Genomic DNA, 24,818 nt, shown 5'->3' with positions numbered 1-24,818 from the left:
ATTTCTTGAACAAATCCTTTTCATAGAAAAACTGCATTGCAAAAACTTAAGTATGATGCATTACTGGCATAAAAATCAGCATGGAGGGACAGCAGTTAGCGTAATGGCTACGTGGCTGGACTCCCGTGTAGTCGACCGCGGTTCGAGTCCTGGACCTGTGGCTTAAACTCATGCCAGCAGCTTGGGTGCATGCATGCCCAAGATCCCGAGAGGAGAATGGAGGAGAAGGCATTGTGGTGTGGCCATCTCCCCGGGGGTGGTGGGGGGTGATTTCTTGTCTTTCTGGCAAGTGCACACATCCTATAGCAAAAACCTCTCAAAAAAAAAAAAAAAAATCGAAGTGGAAGCCAAAGTAACAGACCTGAGAATCCCAAAATAAACTTGTCCATTTGTGGTAGGATTTATCAATTTTCTACAAGGTACCAAGATAATGTGCGAAACAGCTTGACTCTCAGTGGTAGGATTTATCAATTTTCTACAAGGTACCAAGATAAGTTAGTGGGTAAAGAATAGTTTTTTCAGCAAATGGTACTAGGACCCAAAAAGAAAAAATAAATAAAATAAAATGAACTGAGACCCAAACCTCACACCAGAGATAAAAATTGACCCCAAATGGATCAAAACCAAAGTATAAGGGCTAAAACAACAAAAGTTCTAAAAAATCTTCATGAACTTGAATAAGGCAAAGGTTTTAGAAACATCAAAATGATGAGGTTTAAACGAAAAGCTTGGTCAACTTCCTTACAAATAAAACTTCTTGAAAAAGCTTATTCATTCATTCGTCTCTCCCATGAGAGAGAGAGAGAGACAAGTATTCCCAACAGGTCCTCACGCCTTGATCCACCCCCAGACACAGCCAGGCCAGACCACAAGCAAACGCACACCTTCCTGAAGTGCACGGAGAGGCCTCGGGACCTCCTCATGTTGATGGCAGCTCTGCGTTACTGCTGCAACACCGGCCGGCCTCCCAGTCAAAAACTTTTGAGTTTTAAGGGAACCAGCAGTTAGCGTAATGGCTATGTCGCTGGACTCCCATGTAGTCGACCGCGGTTTGCGTCCCGGACCCGGTGGCTTAAAACTCACGCCAGGCACGTGTGCGTGCGTGCCCAAGATCCCGAGAGGAGAATGGAGGAGAAGGGATTGCGGCGTGACCATCTCCCCCTGGGGGGTGATTTCTCGCTTTCTATCTCTATGTCTCTCTCTGTCTGTCTGGCGAGCACACACGCCCTATAGCGAAAACCTCTCAAAAAAAAGAAAATAAAACTTTTGAGTTTTAAAGGGCACTGGCAGGAAGTTTACACACACACACACACACACACACACACACACAGAGTTTCCAATATTGATGCAACTTACTATTAATTAAAATTTAAATTATTTCATCATGGGGGAAAACACACCATTAAGAAAGTAAAAAGACAAACTAGAAATTGGGAGAAAATATGTACAAATCATATCAAATAAAGGACTTATATCTAGACTATATAAGTAGAAAATAACCAAATAACCAAATAATGAATAACCCAATATAAAAAGGGTAAGAGATTTCAATAGGCATTGCCTCAAAGACATAGTAATAGCTAAGTTCATTGATTGAATTAGTTTGACTATGAGGAGATAAATTTCCTAAGTATCAACTTCTGTTCTTATCAAAAAGCTACATAACAGGGCCAGTGGTGGCATGGTTGTTAAGGAGACTGGGTCCCACATGGTCAATAGCACAGTTCATGTGCTTTCACGGCTTGAAAAACACGCCAGGCACATGTGCGTGCATGCCCAAAATTCTAAAATGAGGGAGAAATGGAGAAGGGATTGCAGCATGACTATCCCCCAAAGGGAGTACTTTCTCTCTCTCTCTCTCTCTCTCTCTCTCTCTTTCTCTCTTTTAGTCTCTGTCTCTCTCCAGCGAGCTCATGAGCCCTCTAGCAAATTTTAAAAGCTACATAACAGACTGATTTCATTAGAAAACCCAAAGCACGTAATTTTGTATTTTTCATATCATAGTCAAATTTTCAAGTCATTGCAGAAAAATATAACCTTTAGATTGGACAAAAAATAAAACTATTTGCCAATGACAAAATCTGGTAAACAGAAAATGCTAACAAAGTCAAACATTCAATAAATATTGGTACTGACAAGTACAAAAATCAATCATACCTCTACATACTAGCAATGAATAGTCGGAAAATGAAATTTAAAAAGCAATTCCATTTATAAAGGTATCAAAAAAGTACACATGAATTTAACATAAAAGTCTGACTTACACCCTGAAAACAACACACTCACTGTTGAAGGAAATTTTTAAAGACCTAAAGCTATGTATCCCATGTTCATGGATCAGAACTCTTCACACTGATCTTTCAATGCTGTCCCTATCGAAAGGTTGGCTCAACATTCAAAAATCAATTAACATAGTCAGTCTTATGAGCAAGTCAAAGAAAAATTATATGATCATATCTACAGTTGCAAAAAAAAAAAAAAAAAAGGACCATTTTGGCACCCTTTCATGATACAAAAATCCTATAGCTAAGACACCACTGAACAATGAGAAACCCATGTAAGTTAAAAATTTACATCCACACAAAATACTGCACACAGATGTTTTCAGCAGCTTTATCCACAACTGCCAAAACACGGAAGCAAACAAAAATGCCCTTTTATAGATGAATTTATAAACTATATAATAACCACACCACAGAATATTATTCAGTGCTAAAAAGAAATGAGCTATCAAGCCAAAAAAAGACAGAGAAGAATCTTAAATCTTATTAATTAAAATTTAAATTATTTCTTCATGGGGGAAAACACACCATTAAGAAAGTGAAAAGACAAACTAGAAATTGGGAGAAAATATGTACAAATCATATCAAATAAAGGACATATCCAGACTATATAAACAGAAAGACAAATAACCCAATATAAAAACGGGTAAGAAATTTAAATAGGCATTGCCTCAAAGACATAGTCATAGCTAAGAAGTTCATTGATGGAATTAGTTCAACTAGGAGGAGATAAATTTCCTAATGATCAACTTTTGTTGTTGATAATTGTTAAACAAAAGAAGCCGATCTGAAAAGGTACAAGCTACGTGATTCCAACATTCTGGAACATAAAACCACCGAGATGTTAGAAAGATCAGTAGCTGCCAGGATTCAGGGGAGGAAGGAGAGAGAAAGACAGAACACAGATTTTTAGAGCAGTGAAACATTTTGTACACTGTTGCAATAGTGAGTACATACTACTATAAAGCCATCAAAGTCCCTAGAATACATGACAAAAAGAGTAAACCTGCTGTGAATTATAGACCTTCATTAATTACAGCATGTAAATACTGAGGTGTCAATTATTACACATGTACCACAGTAATGCAAGATATTAATAATAGCAGAAATTGGCAATGGGGATTATGTGAAAACTATATAGAAAAGCTTTCTCCTCAGTTTTTCTATAACCTAAACATCCCCCTAAATAATAGCTATGAATGTTAACATTAATTATAAAAAATAAAATAATAAAGTCTGACATTAAGAAGGTAAATAAATCTTTAAAATGCACTGATACACTTACAAGTCTGCTTAGTACAGGAAGCCAGCTGAAGTTCTGGTGAGAGCAGCAGCTGTCACCTAGCAGTATTAAAATAAACTCTAAAGAACTTTCTGATAACCTCTCTTTTGGCTGTTCTTGCAACGACTGTATTTACAGTAAATAACAAGATTCTTCTAGTAGCAACACTCTGAAATTATCTTCCTATCTGCAATTTGCTTTAACTATAGGCTCTAGAAAGCCTTCCTTTCTTTCGCACTTTGAAAGCAAGTAATTGAGTTAAGAGTGTTGTTTAAAAGGTTCCTGAAGACTACATCTCGTTTCTCCCTTGTTAAGTAATAGCCCTCTCAGCTAGTCGCTCCACCAGCCAGAACTATGATTTCTGCCTCTGCTCCCATAGTCCTTTGTTCTGACCTCCTGAGACTTGTTCACACTGCATGTCAGCTCCCTCTCTGAGCTGTTCCCTGCTCCACGAGCCCTGAAGACAGAGACTGTGCCACACTCATTTTACACGGAGAGCTCACACCTAGAAGACACTGCCAGACATAACACAGGCTCACTCTCTAACCAGTCATTAAAGTGAAACCAAATATGTTGGTTTTAGACACTGCTGAACTGGGGGTCACATTCTGTGAGTGTGGCATGCACACACAGACTTAACAGACTCACATAAAAGAAAATCTCTTTTCAATTTCAACTGGGGTCCTGGGGTCCCTCCATAAACTGATCACGGTGACATGAACTGGCCAAACTTATGAAATGAGCCTGCGACCAAGACAGGGAGGGGGTTACGTCCTCTGTCTGCATAGGCTGAAATTGAGGCAAGGGTAACTGTCCAGAGAGCAGCTGGGTGAGTCATTAGAGGAGGAGGAGAGGGATGCTGAGTGCCAAAGTCGACAGTCATGTGCGACTTCACAGAGTCTCAGAGAGGGTGCTTTGCCCCCTCCCACTGAGTACCCACGAACTGCCGAGTGACCACCGAATACCCAGCAGAAATCACCGCTGCCTGGTACGCAGAATGAATTCTTTCCCACCTCACTGGGTGAGGTGGTCATTTATGCCATTTCACCTCCTGATCCACAGGCTGTTTTGTATTTATTTAAACAGATGTTCTTTTTTTTTTTTTTTCAGGGCAATTCTGTCCTATAGGAAGGGTCTTCAAAAAAGTTCACAGAAAAATGTACATTATGAAAAAACTACAAGTGGATTCAAAAAAAAACCTTTTATCCCCCAAAGTCATATATATAATATATTTTTTAATTCCATGAATAAGACAGAGAGATGCAGAAAAAGAGAGTGGGAAAGAGAGAGAAAATGCACTGCCTTTAATGCTCTGATGCCAGGGTCCACCCCAGCCAGCCCCGGGCTGTGGGCACGCCCATGTCCGGCCCATCCTGGAGCTCTCCTGGCACGACCCTGACCTTCCTGCACAGTCGGCCTTGCAGAGCATAGCATTGCTGCTGTGCCACCCTCTGGCCCCTAAACTCATACTTTAATGGCATTCCCAAGTTCCTTTATCTGAGCATCTGGTTTTGTTTTATTTTATTTTATTTATTTTTTATTTATTTTTTTTTTTTTGCCATTGGGCGCATGTGCTCACCAGAAAGAGACAGAGAGAGGGGAAGTGGGAAATCATCTTCAGGGGAAGATGGCCATACCACAAACCCTTCTCCTCCATTCTCCTTTCAGGATTTTAGGCACACACACGAATCCAGTGTGATTTTCAAGCTGCCAGGTCTGGGCGCAAACCGTGACCGGTCATGTGGGAGTCCAGTGCTTTAACCACCACCTCACCTGCCGGCCCTGTCATCTGAGCATCTAACAGCAAACGCACACCCTGCTGAAGACGAATTTGTGGGTAGCGTTTGTTCTGGCAGATAAGAGTCTAAAGTCTAGCCAAGCAAACCGAGGGGGCCTAGCCTCCGTGTTAGGCTAGGCAGGTTCCCACGATTCACCCCACAGCATGTGAAAATGCAAGTGAGCACACGACTTGGAAAACACAAACACAATTCCACGAGTCTGGACACTGTTCTCTACCCAAAAGGAAGCCACGATCCTGGAGGTCACCCCGGGTGACTTCTGGTCAGGGCTTTTTCCACATTTGTATTGAAGATCTTACTCTCTTTGAGGGAGGAGGAGGAGAAGAAAGGGGAGAACAAGGAAGACCACACAGCAGACACAGGAAGGCGCTTGGAATAGACCTACCATGCACATGAGGCTGGGACTCCCATCCATCACTAGGGGTAAGTATTGGCCTCAATGCTGCTTAGGAAGGAGCAGAGCTGAGTTCCACTACGGACCCAATCTACTGCAGCCGCTCTTGTCTGCCGTACCAACCTGATTCTGCTTAAGCTCTCGTCCGTCTGGGCTCCTCACAGGAACTTTCTTTTATGGATTTTCCATCCAGCAAACGTTTCAGTGCAGCAACTGGGCAGGTCCGACCACAGCATGCTTGGCTGCAGTCCGCACAGGCTCGCTGGGGTGGCTCCAACCTGCAGGGCGAAGGCCAGAAGCTATCAGAAGGTCTCACAGCCACAAACATGCTCTCTGTCCCTGGGATATGCTTGGCAGGGTCCCCTCAAACATCTTCCCGGTGTTGCAAATCATTAACGAACAGAGACAACAGCTTACAAGGTACTCTGAAGACCAGTTGGGGCTGCTCCGAGGGGAGGGCTGAAGAATTTCCCCATTATTGAAAAGGTTGAGCTAAATGGTGATGTTCTGTGTGTGGAAAATTTAAAAGCCAGATGTTTTCATTAACCACAGCGAACACAAGCTCCAACTAAAATTTCATGAACACACTGATCTGCCCCATGGAAAACCACAGGAATGTTCTGGCAGGGCTCAGTCTGAATTCTTGGGACACAGAGAACTGGCCTCCTTCCCCTAAGGAGCTCAGAGAGAAAACTTGCTCAATATGTTGAAAACAGTCAAATGAAACACAGATTTGATCTCAATCAAATATAAAATGCATTCCAAGACTTCAAAGGGCACCACCGGAAGGCACAGAAGTGGGGGCTCATAAAATATTTCCACATGGACTAAGATTCAGACTGTATTAATAATACAATGTGAATTTTAAACCATTTTTATTGTTTTTTTTTTTTTTGAGAGAAGTTTTTGCTATAGGGCGTGTGTGCTCACCAGAAAGATAGAGAGAGACAGAAAGACAGAAAGTGAGAAGTCACCCCCCCCAGGGGGGATGGCCACACTGCAATCCCTTCTCCTCCATTCTCCTCTCGGGATCTTGGGCACACACGCACATGCGCCCGGCGTGAGTTTAAGCCACTGGGTTCAGGACTTGAACCACGGTCGACTAAATGGGAGTCCAGCGACATAGCCATTACGCTAACTGCTGGTCCCCAGTGTGAATATTTTAAAAGAAATTTTTACAGGTTAAATAAGCCACAGAAGAAACTACTCATCTTTCCATTTATTAATAGAGGAAATTATATATAAAAATATATACATATCTGACAAGTAAATTATAAATGTCATGAAAGGTATACTCTATTTGGGCAGAAGGGTCTCTTGACTGTCAAGCATATGGCCTGGCCCACACAGGCTACCTTGCTTCAGTTTGAGAAGTCAGAGCACCCAGATTAAAAATAGGGTTACTGCGACCAGCAGGTGGCGTGGTGGTTAAAGCGTTGGACACTCCCATATGGCTGACCACGGTTCAAGTCCTGGACCTGGTGGCTTGCTTTCTCACTTCCCCTCTCTCTCTCTCTCTCTCTCTCTCTCTGGATCTTTCTGGTCAAATTAAAATAAAATGAATGAATGAATAAAACTAAATAAATAATTCTTTAAAAAGAAGAAAATAAAATAGGGTTACCACGACTTCTGATCTCAGGTGTTACAGTCAACAGTCTGGCACAGACAGCTCAAATGAGGGAATCCTATCAAAGCGATTACTGAACAATGAGAAATGACAAATTACGAAGGCTTCATGTACTTATTACAGTCATCACTATGACAACGTCTATATCCTGAAAGCCTCTCCCACCGAGAGCAGGACATGTTCTTTTCAGAGACAGGGTCCACAATTCTACTTCTGGGAGTCCAAACAGCCCCAGTCCCAAGTGCGCCGGGCATAATATGACAGGAATCTCTACCTTCCCTTGAAACCTCATTCCCAAGAAGGCCTCTCAGAAGGAGCACGGCAGGAAGAAGGACAGATACCAACGGACGTGTGTACGGGACATTCCTGCTTTGCCTACAAACCGAGTCCACGCAACACAAAGACGGCAGCATACAAATAACAGTATTTCTAGGGTATAGAATTAGAAGCTATTTGTATTTCCTCAGGACTAGCAGTTGGCGTCACGGCTATGTTGCTGGACTCCCATGTAGTCAACTGCAGTTCAAGTCCCGGACCCAGTGGCTTAAACTCACGCCAGGCGCGTGTGCGTGCGTGCCCAAGATCCCGAGAGGAGAATGGAGAAGAAGGGATTGCGGCATGGCCATCCTCCCTGGGAGGTGATTTCTCGCTTTCTGTCTCTTTGTCTCTTCTTTCTCTGGTGAGCACATGCACCCTATAGCAAAAACCTCTCCAAAAAGATGTTATATGTATCTCCTTTCTGGTATTACTTGTAAAATTAGAATATTTTTAAACAAAGTTGGTTGGTTTGAAGAAGGGAGTAGAAATGGGAAATGAGACACCTGGGGCCAGCTCCGTGGCACTGCAGCAATGGGCTGCTCAAGAGAGGTCAGATCCCACGTGGCGGCCACAGTTCGAATCCTCTGCATGACCAGCCAGAAACACGCTGGGTACATGGGGGTACCCACGATCCGACGGCCTGGAGGACTGGAGAAAGGAGACCACAGTGGGACCAGACCCCGGGGCGGGTGCTCCCCTCTCTCTCACTGTCACGTGCACACACATGTACTCTGCCATAAAGAAAGAAAATAACAGTGAGAAAGAAACTGTTTTTGAAAAGAAATGGTACCTCTCTGCTGTATTAGCCAAATCTGTATGGTGCCTTCTACCTAAACAATAAGAGCTAACAGATTAAGGCGTGTCCATTTATCTGAACTCAGTACTACTTCTTGAGTTTACAGGTTCAAGGCCCAGCCCCGGTAGGGCAGCATAACAGTCTTCTGTGATGTTGGAAGACACATGGGACAGGAAGGTTTGGGTCTCAGTGGAGCTGTACGCACCAGCACATGGGGGGATCCTAGCTGGCTGAGAGGCTGGGGAGAAGATCGTGGCAAGGAACTCTGTTGAAGGTCTCTCTCTCCTCTCTCTCTCAAAAGAAAAAAACCATTAGGGAACCAGCAGTTAGCGTAATGGCTATGTCACTGGATTCCCACGTAGTCGACTGTGGTTCACATCCCGGACCCGGTGGCTTAAAACTCACGCTGGGCGCGTGTGCGTGCGTGCCCAAGATCCCAAGAGGAGAGTGGAGGAGAAGGGATTGCGGCGTGACCATCCCCTCTGGGGGGTGATTTCTCGCTTTCTGTCTCTCTGTCTCTCTCTGTCTTTCTGGCGAGTGCACGCGCCCTATAGCGAAAACCTCTCCAAAAAAAAGAAAGAAGCCATTAGAAAAATGTAAAAGTTGCAGCAATACCTCCAGGGTCGAATAATAGCACTTTCCCAGAAAAAGAAATTGTTCCCTTTTCCTCTGCAAACTTGCCACAAAAAGACCATAGTTACTCTCCCCTGCCCCCCCAACTATCTCATCCAAACCTCATCACTGGCCACACCATACAACTGTCACTTCAAAGGACCTCTTGACGTCACTCAGCTCACAGGAGTGTAGTAGCCTCTGCCATGCTCCTATTCTGAGGCTCTGAGCGTCCCTAAACCCACAAATCGCAGCAATGAAACCCTAACACTGGGGGCCTTGCGACTGTCCACTCCAAGAAGCCCATGCCCAGACAGTGGAACTGTGTGCTCCTCAGCCACACAGCCAGTGGGGCAGGAGTGAGGCCAGCTCTCCGGCCCCCACCTTGACCAGTGCTCTCCTGCCACTATGACCTCTCGGCAGGCATGGATGGGGACAATGTCTGTACAGATCACAAGTACGTGTCAAAGTCACACCAGCCAAACCAGAAGAACAAGACAGAAATTCGTTCCAGAATTGAAATACACGCAGGGAAAAGAGTGAAGATGCAGCCCTAGCTAGAAAGCACGTGGCCCTGCCCAGAACATGGACTATCAGAGGAACAATGGCTGCTCTGTACTCGGGCAGCAGGTGTCCTGGACAGAAACCGCCTCTCACACCATAGCTCCCGGCCAGTCCTTGTTCTGGCCCCATCGGTCGGTAACAGAACAGCCTCACTGCTCAGAGCAAAACATTCCCAAAGAGATAGGATTACACCTGCAAGAGACAGGAAGATGTACTCGCCCACGTCGGAAATAAGTGGTTTAGGCCATCAAGCCCTGGCTTCTTACTTCCAAAATGACCTAAGTCTTAAGGGAAACACATTAGTGGTTTCAAAAACTAAGAAAGCAGGACCAGCAGTTGGTGTAATGGCTATGTCGCTGGACTCCCATGTAGTCAACTGTGGTTTGAGTCCCAGACCTGGTGGCTTAAAACTCATGCCGGGTGCGTGTGCATGCGTGCCCAAGATCCCGAGAGGAGAATGGAGGAGAAGGGATTGCAGCATGGCCATCCCCCCTGGGGGGGGGTGATTTCTCACTTTCTGTCTCTCTGTCTGTCTCTGTCTTTCTGGCAAGTGCACGCGCCCTATAGCAAAAAGTTCTCCCAAAAAAAGAAAAGAAAGAAAGCAACAGGTCACTAAGAACTAAAATAAAACAAAATGAAGTAACCCGAACAGCTCTTAGCTTATGCCTTGTGCCATCTGTGAGAAGGAGCAATCCTTTTTTCTCTTCTCTTGAAAATGATTTCTTTGAAATCCCCCTCCCTCTGCTTCTGTGTTACCATCCACCTAAGTGTCCACACCACACCGTTTCAAGCCTAAAAGCCTCATGAAACGTGCTGAGCTGGAAAAGCCTGGGGAGAGATGGTGACAGCTCAGACACGTGCCCTGAATGTCTCCATGGAGCCCCGTTATCATCCTCCCCGTGCTACGCAGTCGGACAACGCAGGCCTGAACTGGGAAGCAGCTGAGAACAGAACCGCGTCAGGGATGGCGTGATGCAGCTTTGCAAGAGCCAAATGCACACAACGGCTCCCCCACCTCGACCGAGGAATCAGGCGCTGAGGGACAGGAAAAAGCCACTCCTGGCGTGGTCCCCAGCAAGTCCTGGAGGGAAGGCTCAGCAGCTGTTCTGTCCCTCCCATGTCTCAATGCTAATCATGAACTGGGTGAATGTCTTCCCTGGACGGAAGGCATCCATCGAGGTGAAATTTCACAATGAATTCGAAGTCTGTGCTGAGCATGGTTCAAGTCACTTTTCTTTCTTTTTCTTTCTTTTTTTTTTTTTGGAGAGATTTTTGGTGAAGCGTGTGCGCTCAGCAAAAAGACAGAGAGAGACAGGGAGACAGAAAGCAAGAAATCACCACCCCCCAGGAGGGAATGGCCATGCCACAATCCCTTCTCCTCCATTCTCCTCTCAGGATTTTGGGCACATACGCACACACATCCAGTGTGAGTTTTAAGCTGCCAGATCCAGGACTCGAACCACGGTCGACTATGTGGGAGTCCCGTGACATAATGGCTATGCTATCTGCTGGTCCCTTAAGTCACGCTTTAAAGTTATTTGCGGGCCAGCAGGTGGCATAGAGGTCAAGGTGCCTGGATCCCACGTGGTTGATGGACTGGGTAGTTGCCATCCCAGACTTGGCAGCTTGAGAACCATGGGAGGCACGCGTGTGCATGTGGGCGCCCAAAATCCTGCGAGGAGAATGGAGGAGAAGGGACTGCGGTGTGGCCATCTCCCCTGGGGGGTGATTTCTCGCTTTCCTCTCTCCCTCTCTCTCTCTCTCTGCCTCTCTAGAGAGCATAAGAGCCCTGTAGCTTAGAAAATAATAATAATAATAATAATAATAATAATAATAATAATAAAAAAAGCCATATGTAAGACAAGGATAGTTAAAATTGCTTAGTGTGGCTGCATGAGCTCTGACCTACAACCACAAATTGGAAAAACTCTTGCTGAAGTCACCAAATTGTCTTTCTCAACAGAAGCCTACACAGAAATTAGAATTGGATTCCAATCGTACGTTTTTAAACCTCACTTGAAATCTTGACCACTGTTGTTCGGGTCTCCAGCCTCACTAAAGGACTTTGGCAAAACATGACGCTGGGTTCTGTCACTGGCTGAGAATCTCAAAAAGAAGAGCGGCATTTTTTTTCCCTCCTATCTGGTCACAGGGAAGGTTTCCCCTTCCTGCATCTGATTCCAGAAATACCAGCTAAGTCAACGCCACGCTCCAGAAACATCTGCCTCCCAAGGACCAGGCAGACGAGCCAAACAAGAACGTCCGAACACTCCTCACACGGCCCTGAGCATTTCATTTTAAAAACGGAAATTCGCAGGATGGGTAAACGCAGGTCTTAAACTGAGAGAGGCGAGTCGATACTGATTGTAAAATGAGAGCTAGGTCAAAAATCTTTTTTTTTTTCGGGACCAGCAGTTGGCATAATAGCTATGTCGCTTGACTTCCATGTAGTCGATCATAGTTCGAGTCCCGGACCCAGTGGCTTAAACTCACGCCGGGCGCGTGTGCGTGCGTGCCCAAGATCCCGAGAGGAGAATGGAGGAGAAGGGATTGCGGCGTGACCATCCCCCCTGGGGGGTGATTTCTCGCTTTCTGTCTCTCTCTGTCTATCTGGCGAGCGCACGTGCCCTATAGCAAAAACCTCTTCCAAAAAAAAAAAAAATTTTTTTTTCCAGAAAAGAATCTGACAAAGACATCCACCCCAAGTAACCAAAAAGGAGTTATTGTGAGTAACCCAAACTGGCACTCAACAAAGTTTGTGGCTGGTGATGAAGCCACCATGACAGGCTGCAACAGGTGTTCACTGAATAACTCCGTCATTCTCTCTTTTTAAACTTCTATGAGTGAGACAGAGACAGAGATCCGCCCTTGGCCTCACTCAACCCAGATCACTGGCATGTGCGTGCCTGCAGTGCCTGGAGAGGTCGCGGGACGTGAACAGGTAACCTTCCCATGCAGGTGTCCCTTCCAGAGTATGACATTTTACCTCTAGGCCAACGCCTGGCCTTCTCTGTCACGCTCTCAAATAAAGAGGGTGTCAACCAGGGAGAGGGAGGAGCGAATGAATCATTCTCACTCGTGTTTTAAAGGCTGGTGTGGAACAAGGGTTGGGGAACTCGAGGCTGTGGCCCGAGCTCTGCACCTGTGACTCCAGGCTTTCTGAAATCACGAACCTCCGGCTAATCTTGGCCCCATCCTAAAGACTAGGGTGACATGGGACCAGCAGTTGGTGTAATGGCTGTGTCGCTGGACTCCCATGTAGTAGACCGTGGTTTGAGTCCCAGACCCAGTGGCTTAAACTCACGTTGGGTGCATGTGTGTGCGTGCCCAAGATCCCGAGAGGGGAATGGAGGAGAAGGGATTGCGGCGTGGCCATCTCCCCTGGGGGGTGATTTCTCGCTTCCTGTCTCTCTGTCTCTCTCTGTCTGTCTGGTGAGCGCACGTGCCCTGTAGCAAAAAATCTCTCCAAAAAAAAAAAAACAAAAACAAACAAACAAAAAAGGACTTGGGTGACACTCTGAGCCAACCTCACAGGGCTTCAGCTACTAAAAGCAAACACAAAAGCATTCCAGAAACCGTACAGTGCCAGGAATTCATCCGACAAACATTCACTAAGAAACCACGCTGCCACTCACGGCACCGTGGTCACAGCCATGAACAGCAGAGACCCAGGCCTTCGTGCAGAGACCCTGTGATCTGTGACAGGATGCACCGGGCTATGGAAACACGTAGGTGGCATCCGATTGAAATATCAGACACTTCGCAGGCACTGTGGCCTTTGCAAACCCAGAAGGAAGTTTATGGGTGAAAAGTGACAGGTGAGGTTTTTAGCTCTGGTTGTTCCACTGTCTCGAGCAATCACCGTGTGCGAGGATCATTCCAGGTGCTGGGTATTTAGCACCAAAGCTTCTAGGCCAGGAGACTGGCAGTGTCGCAGCAAGAAAGGTCGCCCCAGGGGAAGGTTCCCAGCTCCCCGGGTGGAGACCTCCCTGAGGACAAGGACCACGCGGTGTGCCCAGGATCCGGGCTGGCTGGGGCAGGGGGCGATCGTGGCAAAGCTCCTGTTGGAAGTGCAGGCTCTCTCTCTCTCTTTTCCTGCCCTTTTCGCTCTTGGAAAAAATTAAAGCTTTAAAAACAAAAGAAAGAGGAGAAAGGTTTCTGGCCTAATGGAGAAGGCATCTCAGCCATTCCTGTCCATGTACAATGGAAAAGAACAGAGGGAATGGATGGAAAGAACCAGAAATGCTGTTCCTGCCACCGGACAATGATTTTCTTCTTTTTCTTTTTCTGGAAAGGTTTTTGCTATAGGGCGCGTGCGCTTGCCAGAAAGACAGAGAGAGACAGAGAGACAGAAAGCGAGAAATCACTCCCCAGGGGGGATGGTCACGCCGCAACCCCTTCTCCTCCATTCTCCTCTCAGGATCTTGGGCACGCACACACACGCGCCCGGCGTGAGTTTAAGCCATCGGGTCCGGGACCCGAACCGCGGTCAACTACATGGGAGTCTAGCGACATACCTATTACTCCAACTGCTGGTCCCAGGACAATGATTTTCTTTAAACCAAAGTAGCCACACACAAATGTGAAGAGGAACACTCGAATGGATCTAAACATAGTGAATGTTTTATTTTTTCCATTTTATCTCCAGGCCACATCTTACTGCCTGCCAAATCCCCACCACCCTACGAAAGGCACCTAGGGGTGGAGGGATTAGCGTGTGCCCGCTGGCATGGGACAGAGCTCTCCCACACACTTCTTTTTCCTCCAAGAGGAAAAATAAACACATGCTGGACCCCGTCCAATAATAACCCCAGTTTTAACAACGGGAATATCAGTTATTTTAGAAGCATTTCCTGCAGTATTTCTTAAAAAAAAAAAAAAAAAAAAAAAAAAAGTTATTTATTTTAGAAACTAAAGTCAAGTTCACTTTGAACATACCAAAGTTTTTAGAACAAGATTTAAAAAAAAGCCAGACAAAAAAAAAAGAAATAATTTAATCACACACACAAAAAAGTCATGAGAATTAGGCTGTCCAGGACATAATCAACCTTGCTGTCCAAAACTTCAAGATGGGGGGACCAGCAGTTAGCGTAATGGTAATGTCGCTGGACTCCCACATAGTCAACTGTGGTTTGAGTCCCAGACTCGGTGGCTTAAACTCACGCCGGGCGCGTGTGCGTGCGTGCCCAAGATCCTGAGAGGAGAATGGAAGAGAAGGGATTGCGGCGTGGCCATCCCCCTGGGGGGTGATTTCTCGCTTTCTGTCTCTCTGTCTCTCTGAGTCTTTCTGGCAAACGCATGCACCCTATAGCAAAAACCTCTCCAAAATTAAAAACAAAAAAAATCAAGATGGGATTGGGGGGAAGGAATGAAAAAGTGGGGAGAAACAGAAAGGAAGACGAGGGGGTAAAAGGTCACTCATATCTCTGGGACTGACAGCCCGAGGCCAATACCCCACTAATGCTAAGTCAATAAAAGCCAACGTTTAAACATCACACAGGAAGGAAGAAAGTACACAGGCAGGTATAAAAATCACCAGTTGTCAGGAGCCAGCAGATGGCTTGATGGTTAGGGGTGCTGGACTCCTTCACGGCCAACTATGGTTCGAGTCCTGGACCTGTCAGTTTGTTTTCTCACATTCCCTTTCTTGCTCTCTCACTCTCTCGCTCTGTCCTCCTCAGGTAAAATTAAAATAAATATATAAATAAAAAGTTCAATTAAACAATAATTCTTTACAAAATATATTTAAAAAAAAAAAAGTGAGTAAACGTAACTCAGATTCCAGGCAAGGTTCCCCAGCCTGGGGTTAACTACACAAACACAAAGCCCAAGTTCTCGGACATGCAGGTTTTGGGGGTGTCTGGGAGTCTGTATTTTATAACGTGACTCAAATGGTGCTGCCACCCAGCCACATGGGGACCACTGATTTCCTGTTTTTACTTACTGAAAAAAGTGTAGAATAGTTTTATTATAATAATGGGCAACTGTTTCGCTAAGTCCTTTCATTAATCCTCACATCCGGCCTGAGGTAGAACTTTTATTATGCCTGGAAGTGAAGAAATTTATAAGGGGGAAAATTCAAGTCACTAGAGTGGTAATATACAGCTATTAAATCACCAGCCTGGGGGTTTGATCCAGGTCTTATCTGCTGCATATTTTCTCAGGACTCCAACTTGGTAGGCGTTAGAAGCTGTTAGAAGCTAACAGTCTCTTTTCTTACTCAATAATACAAGGAGACCCCAAAGTATGTGTTTATTTGGGTGCAAAAAGATTTTGAAATCCATGCAATTTTTTCCTTGTACAGATTTTCCATATATGTGTTGAAGACCTCGTTTATATACCTTACACATTAAAGTTTTTAACACAGAACTGAAATCCCAAAACTCAGTCATAAATTGAGTAATTTGGGAGGATGTTATAAAGAACCATATGGGGGCTGGCAGGTGGCATGGTGGTTAAGGGCGCTGGACTCCCACATGGCCAACCACGGTTCTAGTCCCGGACCTGGCAGCTTGCTTTCTCACTTTCCCTCTCTCTCTCACTCTCACTCTGTCCCTTTCTGGTCAAATTAAAATAAATAAACAAAGTTAAGTGAAATAATTTTTAAAAACACAAACATATGAAATGTAGTCTGTTAGAGCACTGGGCAAGAATGTGGTCAGTTCTGCAGTTACTTTCATTACTTTCCATAAGACCTCTGAGCTCAGAGAATAAATCCCCTGTCCAGGGACCAACAGTCGGGATAATGGCTATGTCGCTGAATTCCCATGTAGCCGACCACGGTTCGAGTCCTGGACCCGGTGGCTTAAACTCATGCCGGGCGCGTGTGCGTACGTGCCCAAGATCCCGAGATAAGAATGGAGGAGAAGGGATTGCAGCGTGGCCAACCCTCTTGGGGAGTGATTTCTTGTTTTGTGTCTCTCTGTCTCTGTCTTTCTGGCGAGCACACGCGCCCTATAGCAAAAACCTCTCCAAAATCAAAGAAAAACAGGTAGTTTATATTTTATATCAGATAGTTATAATATATAAAGTCCTTGAATCTCAAATCTTTTTTTTTTTTTTTCATTTGTTTCTGCAGACTCTCACAACTGGGGACTCGTTTTCTAACAGGACTGGGGACCTTTGATCTTGAACTCACTGACTGGAGCTCCATCAGCAGAAGCCGAAGGTCTAAAGTGGGGATGGCTTCCTCCAGGAAAGATTGGTATTTGCTTCTCAAAAACCCACAGGGCACAGCCTACCGGGGGTGTCTTAGCCCCTCTTTTGCATCCCAGTGGGGTACAGACCCCTTCCATGCCACCAACCCAGGCCTGCTTGCCGGCACGGTGGCGAGGTTAGTTTCGGCCCTGGTGGCGACCTGTCACGGGTTTCCTCTCACACAAAGCCCTCTGCTATGGGGTTACATTACCCTTTGATGGTTGGGTGATCGCTTAAAGTGAAAGACTAGCGATATCTTCGTGCCTGTGATCCCAGGAGGATGTGTTTACACATTTATCCAGGACATAACGCTTTGTAGGACAGTGTGTAAGAGAATCCGGTCCCCCATGAAGTAGAAGAGAACTCTACCAACATGAGACCTCAATTACTCGTCCTCTCCCCAAACATACTCTTCCTCTTCTGTCCTGTGTTTTGCTAAATGTCACCATTCATTCTCACTGCAATCTGCAACTCAGAACTGCAGGTTCCAATGCACCCTCTCCTCCATTTGCCCCACGGCAACTAGGCACCGAGTCCTAATCCCCTACTTGATCAAAAGTGGGTCTGCATTAGGTTTCTGATTTTGACACCCACTAGAACATTCCTTCATTCATTCATTCATTTTAGGTATTTGCCATAGGGCACACACACTCACTAGAGACAGAGAGAGAAGAAGTGAGAAATCACCCTCCATGAGGGATGGCCACACCACAATCCCTTCTCTTTAGGGATTTTCTGCACACGCGCATTTGTGCCCAGTGTGATTTTCAAGCTGCTAGGTGTGGAGCTTGAACTACTAGTACAATATTCATCACTGAGGCCAAATGAAAACAAATGAGGCACTGGGATGAGCAGGTGGTGTGGTGATTAAAGCACTGGACTCCCACATGGCCAACCGTGGATCATGTCCTGGAAGCAGCAGCTTGAAATTCACACTGGGCACGTATGCGTGCATGTTCAAAATCTCAAGAGGAGAATGGAGGAGAGGGGATTGCGGTGTGGCCATCCCCCCTGGGAGGTGATTTCTCACTTTCTCTCTCTTTTTCTTTCTCTCTCTCTTTCTTTCTCTCTGGCAAGTACACATGCCCTACAGCAAAAATCTCTCTAAAAGAAAAAAGAAAAAAAAGAAAGAACGTGGCAGAAGTGAAATCTAAATCATGCATCCTGCTAAACCAGGATGCTTTCTACAAAGGAAGTCTGGAATACAAGGAAGTGGATAGAGATTGTGTTTCACAGGGATCTGCAAAGAACCAGCACTTCAGCTGTCAGAAACGTAATCACATTTTCAAGGCGAGGTTCCATTTCAGTCAAACAACATTATCTGTCATGATAAATGAATGTTAATTGGAATTTTATTGGTTTTGTCGTTTCATTTGAATTTACTCTATAAATTTATCATTGTTTTATAGTCATATAAGAGCTGGAAGCATAAAGACTTTATACCTAGTTTTATGTCCAAGGCATATTTCAGCTACTTCATAATAAATGTATTTATTACTCTGGGATTTGCGAGGAATATTTTCCTTTAAATAAAGAGGTCCGTAAATTACTGAGTTCTAAGGAACACTGGTCTTTACACACTATGCCAGCTCTGATGCACTGTCATTCTCTCCATAAATGAATGGAGAGAAAAGGAATACGTCGCCACAGATAAGAAATTGTTTGCTCAGGACCAGCAGTTAGCGTAATGGCTATGTCGCTGGACTCCCACGTAGTCGACCGCGGTTCGCATCCCAGACCCGGCAGCTTAAAATTCACGCCAGGCGTGTGTGTGTGCGTGCCCAAGATCCGAGAGGAGAATGGAGGAGAAGGGATTGCGGCGTGGCCATCCCCCCTGGGGGGTGATTTCTCATTTTCTGTCTCTCTGTCTCTCTCTGTCTGGCGAGCGCACGCGCCCTATAGCAAAAACCTCTCCAAAAAAAAAGAAATCGTTTGCTCAATTCCCAACGTGTCCCTGGTTCCCTAGCTGTCTGAACTGTGTTACTACTGAATAATCTTGGGAGGAGGCACGCTTTGCCTCTTCCTTCCACCAGAGGAGGTTTCTAGAAAGTTCATGCAAAATACATACTATGAAAAACTGTGCCTGGATTTCGAAAAATGCAGCAAAATAAACTTGTACTGTAGTTCCACTTTGCCAGTAATGTTTTGAAGTCCTTCATATGTAAGAAAACTGGAAATGCTGCGACCAGCAGTGGCATAATGGCTACGTCGCTGAGCTCCCGTGTAGTTTGACAGTGGTTCGAGTCCCAGACCCGGTGGCTTAAACTCACGCAGAACACATGTGTGTGTGTGCCCAAGATCCCGAGAGGAGAATGGAGGAGAAGGGATTGTGGCGTGGCCATCCCCCATGGGGGCTGATTTCTCGCTTTCTCTCTCTCTGTCTCTCTGTCTTTCTGGCGAGTGCACGCGCCCTATAGCAAAAAACCTCCAAAAACAGAAAACTGGAAATGCTGCTCTACCAGGCTCTTCCCACATCCACGAGAATTTACAAAGCAACACAAGGTCCCTGGCGACAGCACAACAAGGAAACAGTGTTAAGGGTCCTCCTTGCCTTAAGGAAGTCCATTTCCTGGCTGGGCTTCAATGACCGGAAATTCGGGAGAGTACAGCATTGTTTTCCAAAAAGAGTGCAAAGAACTCCCAACCACTTCTTTTAACATCAATGTGCCTTTTTTTTTAATGGACTGTAGTTTCAACTTCTAGACCGCTCATTTTTAAAAGCCCCGCTGCCAAGATAAAACTCTCTCCAACTTGGGGCCGGCAGGAGGCGTGGTGGTTAAGGGCGCTGGACTCCCATGTGGCTGACCACAGTTCAAGTCCTGGACCTTAGGGCTTGCTTTCTCACTCCCCCCACCCCCCCCCATCCCTCTCTGGCCAAACTTAAATAAATAAATAAAATAAAGTTAAATGAAATCATTTTAAAAAGGATACGCTCTCCAACTTGCGTGCCTACATGTCAAAGTCTTGGATTTCCCTTAGAAGACCAATCAGAGCCAGAAAAGAAGCCACGGCACATCCACGGTCTCTGTTTTTTCTTAATTGCCAGAGGGCATGTGCACTGGCCAGACAGAGCGCGACCCCAGTGAGCGGTGGTGACGCTAGAATCCCTCCTCCATTTCCCCATCCTGTCGAGATCTGGGGTATACACATACACATGTTCTCAAGCCACTGGGACCGGGATTTGAACCATGGTCGGTCATGTGGGGATCTGACTCCCTTAACCACTAGGCTACAGGGCCTGCCCTCCACGATCTTGCACTGGGCAGAGGCACACACTGGCCTGGACTCTCACGGCTGAGTGGCAGGGTCCAGGGCGCATTTCCACCTAGTCTTGCCACCCAGTCTGACTCCCTGGCGCCTCTGACTCATGTCAAGTCCTAAGTCATTTAAATGAGGACTCAAAACTAATAAATACGGTCATTATGAAACTCTTTTCCAAAAGTCAAGGCCTGTAATTTGACATTTGGCTAACAATAATTTGAAGAGATCTACAGTGTATAAAACACCAACTCGTGTTTCAAGAAAACATGAGTTTGAGGGACCAGCAGTTAGCGTAATGGCTCTGTCGCTGGACTCCCATGTAGTCAACCGCGGTTCGCGTCCCGGACCCGGTGGCTTAAAACTCACGCCGGGCGCGTGTGCGTGCATGCCCAAGATCCCGAGAGGAGAATGGAGGAGAAGGGATTGCGGCATGGCCATCTCCCCAGGGGATGATTTCTCACTTTCTGTGTCTCTGTCTCGCTCTTTCTCGCGAGCATGCGTGCCCTGTAGCAAAAACCTCTCCCTCCCCCCAAAAAATTAAGCAAACTTGGGCACTATGTCTACTTAGCCAAGAGAGTAAAACAGAAAAGAAGGAGAAAGAGTGGGAGATAATCCAAGAGACAGTCTCTCCAGAAGACGAAACACTCAGGCAGACACGGTGCTACCCTTCAAACACGTGGCAAAGAGGCTTGCATAACGTAACTTTCCAAAACTCCGGCCTAACCGATTTTGCTGAGACCTGCTGCTAAGAGTATGAAAAACCAACTCAAAGCAGAAATGGAGCTGTCACCCAAAAAAACAACGAAAATCAAGCCACAGAGAACACAGAGCTTGGCAGAGTTCAGGTCTTCAAGAAATATTTGTTTAATTGAGAAGCGAGACCGGCTCTAGCTGGAAATCTATTTAACCACAGAAATGAAATCATAATTAATATGATCTTATTTCCCCCCTGTGTTTCCTCGGGGCATCCATAACGGCTGAACTGAAAATGTAACCATAAGCATTCTAACGACATTCATTTGAAAGCGCCTCATACGTTCTACTAGTTATGTTTAAATAGATAGATGCGTTTTTTTTGTTTTGTTTTGTTTTGTTTTCGGTTGCTAGAGGGCACATGTACTCGCCAGAGGGAAAAAGAGAGAAAAGACAACCACCAACACCCCCAGCCCATTCTTCCATCCCCCTTTTTTTTGGGGGGGCGGAGAGGCTTTTGCTACAGGGAGTGTGTGTTCTCCAGAAAGACAGAGAGAGACAGAGAGACAGAAAGCGAGAAATCACCCCCCCTCTCCCAGGGCTTCATGGCTACATTGCAATCCCTTCTCCTCCATTCTCCTCTAGGGATCTTGGGCATGCACGCACACGCACCCGGCGTAAGTTTAAGCCGCCAGGTCCGGGACTTGAACTGCGGTCGACTACATGGGAGTCCAGCAACATAGCCATTACGCTAACTACTGGGTCCCCCATTCCTCCATCCTAAAGCATGCACATATACCCGCCATATTCTTCAAGCCATTCGGGCCGGGATTTGAACTGCAGTCAGCCATGTGTGATCCATCTCCCAATGCACAGCGCCTAGCCACTGTGCTACAGAAGCTAACCCAACGGCTACAGCTTTATTAAGTCTTCTGACTTTTTCAAAGACATGTGAATTCTGTAAAGTTAAACACATGATCTACTTGAAACCAAGAAATCCTTACCAGTAAATCCTTCTACTAGAAAAGACAAGGAAAAAAGGACAAAGAGGAATAAGAGACACCTTAGCAACTGAAGTGACAAGCCAAGAGCGAAGGAGTCAGGGACTGAATGTAGCTAAAAAATACAAACAGCTTCTTCGTGGTCCAGATATTGTACCTTTTTTTTTGGAGAGGTTTTTGCTATAGGGCACATGCGCTCACCTGAAAGACAGAGAGATAAAAAGCGAGAAATCACCCCCCAGGGAGGATGGCCACGCCACAATCCCTTCTCCTCCGTTCTCCTCTCGGGATCTTGGGCACGCACACACATGCACCCTGCGTGAGTTTAAGCCATCGGGTCTGGGACTCGAACCACGGTCGACTACATGGGAATCCAGCGACATAGCCATTACGCTAACTGCTGGTCCCTTTTTTTTTTTTTTTTGGGGGGGGAGAATATTGTACCATTTTTACCAATAACAATAAAAAAGAAAAAACCTCGAGACTTCTCCCAAAGGAAATGATCGGCGCACACTGGGGGGGTGGGGGGGCTTCCTGTGCTCTGTATAGATCAGCAACTCAGTTTCATTCATTCGTTCAACTCGCTTCACTTCCCTCATTTCAGGCCGAAATGGAGCAGTGTTGGATTCCCTTGATGCAGAAGAACCACCCTCATGTCACATCAGGAAAAAGGCTTTGATTTATAAATGAACGTCTGCTGTGAAGCCGAGGTCACAATTTCCCTTCACAGACAAAGAAGTGACGTGTGTGGATCTTTCATAGGCTGTGGCTTCGCAGAGAAATGGGTTCACGTCCTGAAGGCCTCCCATCATCTGTGTGGTCTTGAGCCTCATCATTTCACTTCCTAATTCAGTTTCCTCCTCTGTAAACAGGGACCAGAACATCCACCTTCCAGATGGAGCAGGGATTAGGGCTAGAGCTTCCTGAAGCCCTCGGCACCATGTCCAGCTGTGGGACTATTACGCATTCCTACTCACAGTAACGTCTGGGTAACTTACGAACACAACAGAGGTTTATGAAGCGCACAGCTCTGGAGACCTGAAGTCAGGGGGCTTCGTCTGGTGAGGGTCTTATTGCAGGGCCCTGCTGCCGAGTCCCACAGAGGCATCAAAGGCAAGATGGAATCAAGAGGCAAGCGGCAGGACCAGCAGATGGTGTAATGGCTATGTCGCTGGACTCCCTCACAGTCGACCATGGTTCGAGTCCCAAACCCGGTGGCTTAAACTCACACCAGGCAAGTGTGCATGCATGTTCAAGATCCCAAGAGGAGAATGGAGGAGAAGGGATTGCGGTGTGGCCATCCTCCTTGGGGGGGGGGGGTGACTTCTCGCTTTCTGTCTCTCTCTGCCTTTCCAGCAAGCACCCGCACCCTATAGCAAAACCTCTCTTAAAAAAAAATAAAAAAAAAAATAAGCAGGATCTGTGTCTGTGTGTCTGTCCCATTCCCTCTCCTTACAAGCCCACCGGGTTCATCCTGGGTGCCCCGCAATTCACCTCCCAAAGGCCCTGCCTCTTAGTCCCACAACCAGATTGAGTTTCCACCCTCTTAATCCCATCACAGCCGAATTCCATCATGGGGATTTTGAAGGGACACATTGAAACCACGACACCACACGCAGCAAATGGCCATTTGTCTTGTTTTTACACGTACGAGTGCCACCATTTTCTGGTTTGGACAAACTGGGTCTGATGCTAGTATTTTCCAAATGATTTTACGTTCCATTTCAGGCTGCAAAGAGCTCCCACATGAAACCCCTCCTCCAACGGCCATCTAACAGCAGGCTTGTTAAAGCCAACGGACCATTGGGAACTGGGTTCTCTTCTCTCCTGTGCAGGAGCGAAATGAGAATCACTGCACTCTCCTCAGGCTTTCTCCAAGGGCCTCCTCCGCTCCACTACGGCACAGTCCATCCCTGAGCCATAGGGGAAGAAGCCAAAGAAATCTCCCCCAATAAATAACACACCGAGCACGTTGCCAACTGGGGGGACACGGGAGGGGTAACCATAAGCGGGGGATTGGAAACCTGACCTGCACACCCGCCAGCACACACAACTGCTCCAGACAGGCCGGGGTATTCCAAGAAACAATACAGGGGCCGGCAGGTGACATGATGGTTAAGGGCGCTAGACTCCCACATGGCCGAACATGGTTCGAATCCCAGACCTAGCAGCTTGCGTTCTCACCGCACCCCCCAACCCCTGCCTCTCTTCTCTCTCTCTCTCTCTAGGGTACATGAGAGAGAGAGAAAAGCATTCCCGTGATGGGGCGCGATCACACTGGAGTCCTTTTCCCTCCATTTTCCCACCCAGTAGGATTTGAGACGCACACATGCACACACACACACACACACACACTCAGCATGTTTTTCAAACCACTGGGGCTGGGATTTGAACCGCGAGTCAGCCCTATGCGATCAGGTTCCCAACACGCAGCACTTAACCGCTATGCTACAGGGCTAGCCCTAACGTTCTCCAATGAGAAAATGGAAGTGAAAACTGGTAACGAGAACTTGTCTCAAGACCCACAGCTTGAGAATGGAAATTCAAACTCAGGATTCAATCCAACTTTTTCCGCTCTGCAGCCTTGTCTACGAAGTCACCATGTAACTGTGGCGTCTTGTAGAAATACTACTCTGCACTTAGTAGGGAATTTTCCCAAGCTTTAAAGTGCCAGGAAGCTGCAGAAAAGGCAGAGACCAGCGAAAATCTACCAGATCGAGTCTCATCCCTGGAGTAAGTGAAGAGACTCTTGTAAACCTGTTTTCAGCTTCTTGAGTAAAAACTAAACAGAAGCATCCAAAGAAAGTCAGGGCAATCAAGAAATAACATTAAGGGGACCAGCAGTTAGCGTAATGGCTATGTCGCTGGACTCCCACATAGTCGACCGCGGTTCGAGTCCCAGACCTGGTGGCTTAAAACTCACACTGGACACATGTGCGTGCGCGCCCAAGATCCCGAGAGGAGAATGGAGGAGAAGGGATTGCAGCGTGGC

At 46.2% G+C, this 24,818-nt stretch overlaps 1 protein-coding gene across 5 annotated transcripts in view; it reads right to left on the bottom strand.

The window, feature by feature from the left end:
* APBB2 (amyloid beta precursor protein binding family B member 2) overlaps positions 1 to 24,818 on the bottom strand; it is a 329,153-nt gene that overhangs the window by 286,218 nt on the left and 18,117 nt on the right. For 2 of the 5 annotated variants that reach the window (XM_027768593.1, XM_006169205.2), the window contains exon 1: positions 5,749 to 5,874. The gene's annotated coding sequence lies outside the window, so the exon portion shown is untranslated. The other 3 variants (XM_006169203.3, XM_006169204.3, XM_006169208.3) reach the window with 3 other exon arrangements.

This window comes from Tupaia chinensis, unplaced genomic scaffold, assembly GCF_000334495.1.
Source record: "Tupaia chinensis unplaced genomic scaffold, TupChi_1.0 Scaffold146907_1, whole genome shotgun sequence".
Classification (NCBI taxonomy): domain Eukaryota; kingdom Metazoa; phylum Chordata; class Mammalia; order Scandentia; family Tupaiidae; genus Tupaia; species Tupaia belangeri.
This window is presented reverse-complemented; position numbering and strand designations above follow the sequence as displayed.